The sequence below is a fragment of the Lolium rigidum genome, chromosome 2, assembly GCF_022539505.1.
Source record: "Lolium rigidum isolate FL_2022 chromosome 2, APGP_CSIRO_Lrig_0.1, whole genome shotgun sequence".
NCBI classification, from domain to species: domain Eukaryota; kingdom Viridiplantae; phylum Streptophyta; class Magnoliopsida; order Poales; family Poaceae; genus Lolium; species Lolium rigidum.
The window spans coordinates 139,659,678-139,669,438 of NC_061509.1; positions in this window are offsets into that span (position 1 = coordinate 139,659,678).

Below are 9,761 nucleotides of genomic sequence, written 5' to 3' on the forward strand. Positions count from 1 at the left end.
GGAGGGATCGCGAGGCACTGTGACCCGATGTTTGCAAGAACATCGGCTTCATCGTTGCTCAGCCTCGCTGATGTGGTTTACCTCGCATCCATCGAATAATTTCTCCAGACTCATTGTACACCTCTTTGTATGCTATCATACTTTCGTTGATCGCATCACATTGATTCATAACTTGCTGTGCCACCAATTGTGAATCGCCGAAGATTTTCAATCGGGTTGCACCACAAGCTTTCGCCATCTTCATGCCATGTATGAGAGCTTCATATTCTGCTTCGTTGTTAGACGCATTTGGAAACGTCATCCTTAAGATATATTTCAACTTGTCGCCTTCAGGTGATACTAATATCACGCCTGCTCCATCTCCTTCTAACCTTTTGGACCCGTCGAAATTCATGGTCCAAGTTCTCGATAAATCTGGAGGCCCCGTGTTTTGTAGCTCCATCCACTCTGCAATGAAATCTGGTAAAATCTGCGATTTTATTGCCTTTCTTTTTTCATACGTGATGTCCCGAGGGGAAAGTTCTATTCCCCAAAGGGAGACACGACCCGTAGCTTCTGGGTTGTTTAGTATATTTGACAAGGGAGCTTCATTGACCACTATTATCGGATGCGCCGAAAAATAAAGTCGCAATTTTCTTGCTGTCGTGAATACTCCATATGCCAGTTTCTGATACTGCGGGTATCGCTGTTTTGAGGGTGATAATACTTCGCTGATGAAATATACTGGCCTCTGAACTCCATGGAGCTTGCCTTCTTCTTCTCTCTCGACTACTAGGGCTGTGCTGACCACCTGCGGTGTGGCTACAATGTATAAGAGGAGAGGTTCTTTCTCTTTAGGCGCCACCAATATTGGTGGTGTCGAAATTGCCCGCTTGAGATTCTCGAAGGCTCTATCTGCTTCCTCGTTCCATTGAAAATTTTCCCCCTGTTTGATCAATGCATAGAACGGCAGCGCCTTTTCTCCTAGCCTGGCGACGAATCTGCTTAAAGCTGCGACTCGCCCCGTTAACTGTTGTATTTCTTTCAACTTTGTTGGCTTTCTCATAGTCACTATGGCCTGGATTTTTTCAGGGTTGGCTTCAATCCCTCTTGCTGATACTAAGAACCCGAGAAGTTCTCCTGCAGGAACTCCAAAAGAGCACTTTGTCGGGTTCAGCTTGAGGCAGAACTTGTCGAGGTTGTCGAAGGTTTCCTTCAAATCTTCGATCAAAGTCGACCCTTTCTTTGATGTTATTACGACATCGTCAATGTAGACTTGCACATTTTTTCCAATCTGTGTTGCTAGGCATTTCGCATCATCCGCCGATATGTTGCTCCCGCGTTTTTCAAACCAAAGGGCATTGTTTTGTAGCAAAACACGCCGTAAGGTGTGATGAACGCTGTCTTGGCTTCATCTTCTTCTTTTAATCTGATCTGGTTATAACCAGAGTATGCGTCCAAAAAGGAAATACGTTCGCATCCTGCCGTGGAGTCGATGATTTGATCGATCCTTGGGAGGGGAAAGTGATCCTTGGGACAATGTTTATTGAGACACGTGAAGTCGACGCACATGCGAAGGACTATTGTATGTTTTTTCGGCACCATCACTGGGTTAGCTACCCATGTGGCTTCTGTAGATATTTCTCTGATGAAACCAGCATCTTTGAGTCGATCTATTTCCGATAACATGGCTTTGCGGCTAGGTTCCGAAAAACGTCGCAAAGGTTGCTTTACTGGTCTTGCGAGAGGATCCAAATTGAGGTGGTGCTCGGCAAGTTCCCTGGGTACTCCTGGCATGTCAGCTGGACACCATGCGAAGATTTTCCAGTGCTCACGGAGAAACTCGACGAGCGTGCTTTCCTATGCGACATCCATGTTTGCTGCAATGGAAGTCGTTTTCTTTGGGTCTGTCGGGTGGATCTGTACCTCTTTTGAATCCTTGGTTGTGTTGAAAGTTGGCTCCTTAGAAGATCTCCCTACTTCAGGTAACACATCATAATCAGTGAACCTTGGCGCCGCATACTCTGCTTGCATCCCGAAAGTTTCTGATAGTCGATGAAAATCCTTGTCGCATTTATCGGATAACGCAAAACTTCCTTTGATTGTGATAGGTCCCTTGGGCCCAGGCAACCTCCACAACAGATATGTATAATGCGGTACTGCCATGAACCTGGCATACGCTGGTCGTCCCAACAGAGCGTGATATTGCGACGGGAAATCCACAACTTCGAACTCCAAATTCTCTATCCTGTAGTTTTCTCGGGTTCCAAACTGAACGTCGAGGTTGATCTTGCCCAATGGGTAACTTGGCTTCTCTGGTGTAATCCCGTGAAAACGTGTGTCAGTTGGTTTCAAGTTTGCCAGGGATATGTTCATCTTCCTCAATGTATCTGCATACATAAGGTTTAAGCTGCTGCCGCCATCTATGAAAACTCTCGACACGTCAAAACCAGCGATTACTGCGGGTAAGATGAGTGCTGATTGTCCCGGTCGAGGAACTTGCTGCGGATGGTCCGCGATTGTGAAGCCGATGTCTTGCCCCGACCAATTTAAGTACTCGATTGTTGGTGGAGGCATCTTCTCTGCCATGAACACTTGTCGTGAGATTACCTTCTGCGCCCTGTTGGATGGCCTAGCTTTCTGAATCATCGAGACCGCACCGTTAGAATTAGGATCAACATATGGAGGTGGGTGTGGTGTGATGCGCGTAGATGTACACGTCCGTTGGGAACCCCAAGAGGAAGGTATGATGCGCACAGTGGCAAGTTTTCCCTCAGAAAGAAACCAAGGTTTAATCGAACCAGGAGGAGCCAAGAAGCACGTTGAAGGTTGATGGTCGCGAAATGTGATGCGGCGCAACACCGGGGATTCCGGCGCCAACGCGGAACCTGCACAACACAACCCAAGTACTTTGCCCCAACGAAACGAGTGAGGTTGTCAATCTCACCGGCTTGCTGTAACAAAGGATTAAGCGTATCGAGTGGAAGATGATTGTTTGCAAGAAAACAAGTAAACACAATTGCGATAGATTGTATGCTATGTAAAGAATAGGACCGGGGTCCACAGTTCACTAGAGGTGTCTCTCCCATAAGATAAAAGCATGTTGGGTGAACAAATTACAGTCGGGCAATTGACAAATAGAGAAAGGCATAACAATGCATATACATGATATGATAAATATAGTGAGATTTAATTGGGCATTACGACAAAGTACATAGACCGCCATCCAACTTCATCTATGCCTAAAAAGTCCACCTTCAGGTTATCATCCGAACCCCATTCAGTATTAAGTTGCTAAGCAACAGACAATTGCATTAAGTATGGTGCATAATGTAATCGACAACTACATCCTTAGACATAGAATCGATGTTTTATCCCTAGTGGCAACATCACATCCACAACCTTAGAACTTTCTGTCACTGTCCCAGATTTAATGGAGGCATGAACCCACTATCGAGCATAAATACTCCCTCTTGGAGTTAAGAGTAAAAACTTGGCCACAGCCTCTACTAATAACGGAGAGCATGCAAGATCATAAACAACACATAAACAATAGATTGATAATCACCATAATCATAGTACTCTCTATCCATCGGATCCCGACAAACACAACATATAGAATTACGGATAGATGATCTTGATCATGTTAGGCAGCTCACAAGATCCAACAATGAAGCACAACAAGGAGAAGACGACCATCTAGCTACTGCTATGGACCCATGGTCCAGGGGTGAACTACTCACTCATCACTCCGGAGGCGACCATGGCGGTGTAGAGTCCTCCAGAGATGAATCCCTCTCCGGCGAGGGTGCCGGAGGCGATCTCCTGAATCCCCCGAGATGGGATTCGCGGCGGCGGCGTCTCCGGAAGGTTTTCCGTATCGTGGCTCTCGGTACCGGGGTTTTCGCGACGGAGACTTTAAGTAGGCGGAAGGTCAACGCTGGGGGCCACACGAGGTGCCCGGGGGTAGGGCCGCGCGGCCGGGGCCCGGGCCGCGCCGCCCTGTCCCCCGGCTGCCTCGTGGCCCCACTTCGTTATCTCTTCGGTCTTCCGGAAGCTTCGTGCAAAAATAGGACCCCGGGCGAAAGTTTCGTCCAATTCCGAGAATATTTCCTTACTAGGATTTCTGAAACCAAAAACAGCTAGAAACAAGAATCGGCTCTTCGGCATCTTGTTAATAGGTTAGTTCCGGAAAATGCATAAATATGACATATAATGTGCATAAAACATGTAGGTATCATCAATAAAGTAGCATGGAACATAAGAAATTATCGATACGTTGGAGACGTATCAGCATCCCCAAGCTTAGTTCTCGCTCGTCCCGAGCAGGTAAAACGATAACAAAGATAATTTCTGAAGTGACATGCCATCATAATCTTGATCATACTATTTGTAAACATATGTAATGAATGCAGCGATCAAAACAAAAGTAATGACATGAGTAAACAAGTGAATCATATAGCAAAGACTTTTCATGAATAGTACTTCAAGACAAGCATCAATAAGTCTTGCATAAGAGTTAACTCATAAAGCAATAAATCAAAGTAAAGGTGTTGAAGCAACACAAAGGAAGATTAAGTTTCAGCGGTTGCTTTCAACTTATAACATGTATATCTCATGGATATTGTCAACATAGAGTAGTATAACAAGTGCAATATGCAAGTATGTAGGAATCAATGCACAGTTCACACAAGTGTTTGCTTCTTAAGGTGGAAGGAGATAGGTAAACTGACTCAACAATAAAAGTAAAAGAAAGGTCCTTCAAAGAGGAAAGCATCGATTGCTGTATTTGTGCTAGAGCTTTTATTTTGAAAACATGAAACAATTTTGTCAACGGTAGTAATAAAGCATATGAGTTATGTAAATTATATCTTACAAGTTGCAAGCCTCATGCATAGTATACTAATAGTGCCCGCACCTCGTCCTACTTAGCTTGGACTACCGGATCTTTGCATGCCATGTTTCAACCAAGTGTCACAAAGGGGTACCTCCATGCCGCCCGTACAAAGGTCTAAGGAGAAAGCTCGCATTTTGGATTTCTCGCTTTTGATTATTCTCAACTTAGACATCCATACCGGGACAACATGGACAACAGATAATGGACTCCTCTTAAATGCATAAGCATGTAGCAATGATTATTATTCTCATATGAGATTGAGGATATATGTCCAAAACTGAAACTTCAACCATGATTCATGGCTTTAGTTAGCGGCCCAATGTTCTTCTCTAACAATTTTGCATGCTCCAACCACTAAAATGATAGATCCTTCAGTACAAGACGGACATGCATAGCAACTCACATGATATTCAACAATAGTTGATGGCGTTCCCTGAAGCATGGTTATCGCACAACAAGCAACTTAATAAAAGATAAAGTGCATAAGTACATATTCAATACTACGATAGTTTTTAAGGCTATTTTGTCCCATGAGCTATATATTGCAAAGGCGAATGATGGAATTTTAAAGGTAGCACTCAAGCAATTTACTTTGGAATGGCGGAGAAATACCATGTAGTAGGTAGGTATGGTGGACACAAATGGCATAGTAGTTGGCTCAAGGATTTTGGATGCATGAGAAGTAATCCCTCTCGATACAAGGTTTAGGCTAGCAAGGTTATTTGAAGCAAACTCAAGGATGGACAAGTGCAGCAAAACTCACATAAAAGACATATTGTAAACATTATAAGACTCTACACCGTCTTCCTTGTTGTTCAAAACTCAATACTAGATATTATCTAGACCTTAGAGAGACCAAATATGCAAATCAAATTTTAGCAAGCTCTATGTATTTCTTCATTAATGGGTGCAAAGTATATGATGCAAGAGCTTAAACATGAGCACAACAATTGCCAAGTATCACATTATCCAAGACATTTTAGAATTACTACATGTAGCATTTTCCAATTCCAACCATATAACAATTTAACGAAGGAGAAACTTCGCCTTGAACATTATGAGTAAAGCCTAAGGACACATGTGTCCATATGCAACAGCGGAGCGTGTCTCTCTCCCACAAAGTGAATGCTAGGATCCATCTTATTCAAACAAAAACAAAAACAAAAACAAAAACAAACCGACGCTCCAAGTAAAGAACACAAGATGTGACTGAATAAAAATATAGTTTCGGGGAGGAACCCGATGATGTTGTCGATGAAGAAGGGGATGCCTTGGGCATCCCCAAGCTTAGACGCTTGAGTCTTCTTAAAATATGCAGGGGTGAACCACGGGGCATCCCCAAGCTTAGAACTTTCACTCCTCTTGATCATAGTATATCATTCTCCTCTCTTGACCCTTGAAAACTTCCTTCACACCAAACTTCAAGCAAACTCATTAGAGGGTTAGTGCACAATTAATAATTCACATGTTCAGAGGTGACACAATCATTATTTTCACTTCTGGACATTGCATAAAGCTACTGGACATTAATGGATCAAAGAAATGAATCCAACATAGCAAAAGAGGCAATGCGAAATAAAATGCAGAATCTGTCAAAAACAGAACAGTCCGTAAAGACGAATTTAAAGCTGGCACCAGACTTGCTCAAATGGAAAAACTCAAAACAAATGAAAGTTGCGTACATATCTGAGGATCACGCTCGTAAATTGGCAGATTTTTTCGAATTTTCTACAGAGGACTGTGCCCAGATTCGTGACAGACAGCAATGCAGTTTCTGCGCAGCGATCCCAAATATAACATCAACTTTGACATAGAAACTTTACTTGGCACAAAAACATGATAAGGAGAGGTTGCTACAGTAGTAAACAACTTCCAAGACTCAAATATAAAACAAAGATTGCTGTAGTAAAATAAACACATGGGTTATCTCCCAAGAAGTTCTTTTTTTATAGCCATTAAGATGGGCTCAGTAATTTTAATGATGCACTCGCAAGGAATAAGGGTTGAAGAAAAAGAGAGCATCAAGAAGCAAATTAAAAACACATTTAAACCTAACCCACTTCCTATGAAAAGGAATCTTGTAAATAAACAAGTCATATAAGCATAATGCAATAAGCATAGAAAGGCAACACAAGCGCAACTTCAAGATTCTCAACATAAAGAGGGGAAACTTAATATTATTAAGATGCATATAACCATGTTTACCTCTCTCATAATAATTTTCAGTAGCATCATGAACAAACTCAACAATATAACTATCACATAAAGCATTCTTGTCATGAGCTACATGCATAAAATCATTACTCTCCACATAAGCATAATCATTACTATTAATTGTAGTGGGAGCAAATTCAATAAAATAACTATCATTATTCTCATCACCATAATCATCATATATAGGAGGCATATTGTAATCATAATTAATTTTCTCCTCAATAGTAGGTGGACTAAAAATATCATATTCATCATTGCAAGCATCATATATAGGAGGTAAAGTATCATCCAAGTAAATTTTCTCCTCCATGCTTGGGGGACTAAAAATATCACAACCAGCCTTCCCCAAGCTTAAATTCTTCCATAGCTTTAGCAATAATGGTGTTCAAAGAGTTCATGCTAATAACATTGCTACAACTATTTTGCAAACAAAGTTCCATGGTTTTTTTAATTTTCTCTTCAAACACATCATGTCCTAACTCAAGATAAATACTATAAAGATCTCTAATTTTTTTGTTGTTTTCCATTAAGCCTAACTAGTGAAAATAAAAAACAAGTACAGGACTAGACATGATAATGAAAGTAGACTAAATGCAAGTAACTAATTTTTTGTGTGTTTTTGATATAGAGAGCAAGACAGTAAATAAAGTAAAACTAGCAACTATTTTTTGTGTGTGTTTTGTTTAGGTGCAGCAAACAAAGTAGTAAATAAAATAAAGCAAGACAAAAACAAAGTAAAGAGATTGAGAAGTGGAGACTCCCCTTGCAGCGTGTCTTGATCTCCCCGGCAACGGCGCCAGAAAACAGGCTTGATGCGCGTAGATGTACACGTCCGTTGGGAACCCCAAGAGGAATGTATGATGCGCACAGTGGCAAGTTTTCCCTCAGAAAGAAACCAAGGTTTAATCGAACCAGGAGGAGCCAAGAAGCACGTTGAAGGTTGATGGTCGCGAAATGTGATGCGGCGCAACACCAGGGATTCCGGCGCCAACGCGGAACCTGCACAACACAACCCAAGTACTTTGCCCCAACGAAACAGGTGAGGTTGTCAATCTCACCGGCTTGCTGTAACAAAGGATTAAGCGTATCGAGTGGAAGATGATTGTTTGCAAGAAAACAAGTAAAACACAATTGCGGTAGATTGTATGCTATGTAAAGAATAGGACCGGGGTCCACAGTTCACTAGAGGTGTCTCTCCCATAAGATAAAAGCATGTTGGGTGAACAAATTACGGTCGGGCAATTGACAAATAGAGAAAGGCATAACAATGCATATACATGATATGATAAATATAGTGAGATTTAATTGGGCATTACGACAAAGTACATAGACCGCCATCCAACTGCATCTATGCCTAAAAAGTCCACCTTCAGGTTATCATCCGAACCCCATTCAGTATTAAGTTGCTAAGCAACAGACAATTGCATTAAGTATGGTGCGTAATGTAATCGACAACTACATCCTTAGACATAGAATCGATGTTTTATCCCTAGTGGCAACAGCACATCCACAACCTTAGAACTTTCTGTCACTGTCCCAGATTTAATGGAGGCATGAACCCACTATCGAGCATAAATACTCCCTCTTGGAGTTAAGAGTAAAAACTTGGCCAGAGCCTCTACTAATAACGGAGAGCATGCAAGATCATAAACAACACATAAACAATAGATTGATAATCACCATAATCATAGTACTCTCTATCCATCGGATCCCGACAAACACAACATATAGAATTACGGATAGATGATCTTGATCATGTTAGGCAGCTCACAAGATCCAACAATGAAGCACAACAAGGAGAAGACGACCATCTAGCTACTGCTATGGACCCATGGTCCAGGGGTGAACTACTCACTCATCACTCCGGAGGCGACCATGGCGGTGTAGAGTCCTCCGGGAGATGAATCCCCTCTCCGGCGGGGTGCCGGAGGCGATCTCCTGAATCCCCCGAGATGGGATTCGCGGCGGCGGCGTCTCTGGAAGGTTTTCCGTATCGTGGCTCTCGGTACTGGGGGTTTCGCGACAGAGACTTTAAGTAGGCGGAAGGTCAACGCGGGGGCCCACACGAGGTGCCCAGGGGGTAGGGCCGCGCGGCCAGGGCCTGGGCCGCGCCGCCCTATCCCCTGGCTGCCTCGTGGCCCCACTTCGTTATCTCTTCGGTCTTCTGGAAGCTTCGTGCAAAAATAGGACCCTGGGCGAAAGTTTCGTCCAATTCCGAGAATATTTCCTTACTAGGATTTCTGAAACCAAAAACAGCAGAAAACGAGCAATCGGCTCTTCGGCATCTTGTTAATAGGTTAGTTCCAGAAAATGCATAAATATGACATATAATGTGCATAAAACATGTAGGTATCATCAATAAAGTAGCATGGAACATAAGAAATTATCGATACGTTGGAGACGTATCATGGTGCTGCCGCTATTCTGAGCTGGTGCCGATTTTCGTCCGTAATTGCGGGAGGAGGTGGAAGGTGGATCTCGCTCCTTGGCCCCTGGGGGTTTCTATTCACGGCTTGGGCATTTGCGATTCCTGCGGCTCGCAACATTGCCTGAAAATTTCGGCAGTCTTTCTGGAGATGCCCTGACTGCCTCTTTCCATTATTATCAAGATAAAAGTGCATTTGACACGGACCGTTCATCATTTCTTCGGGAGATACATAAGGTCTTTGAA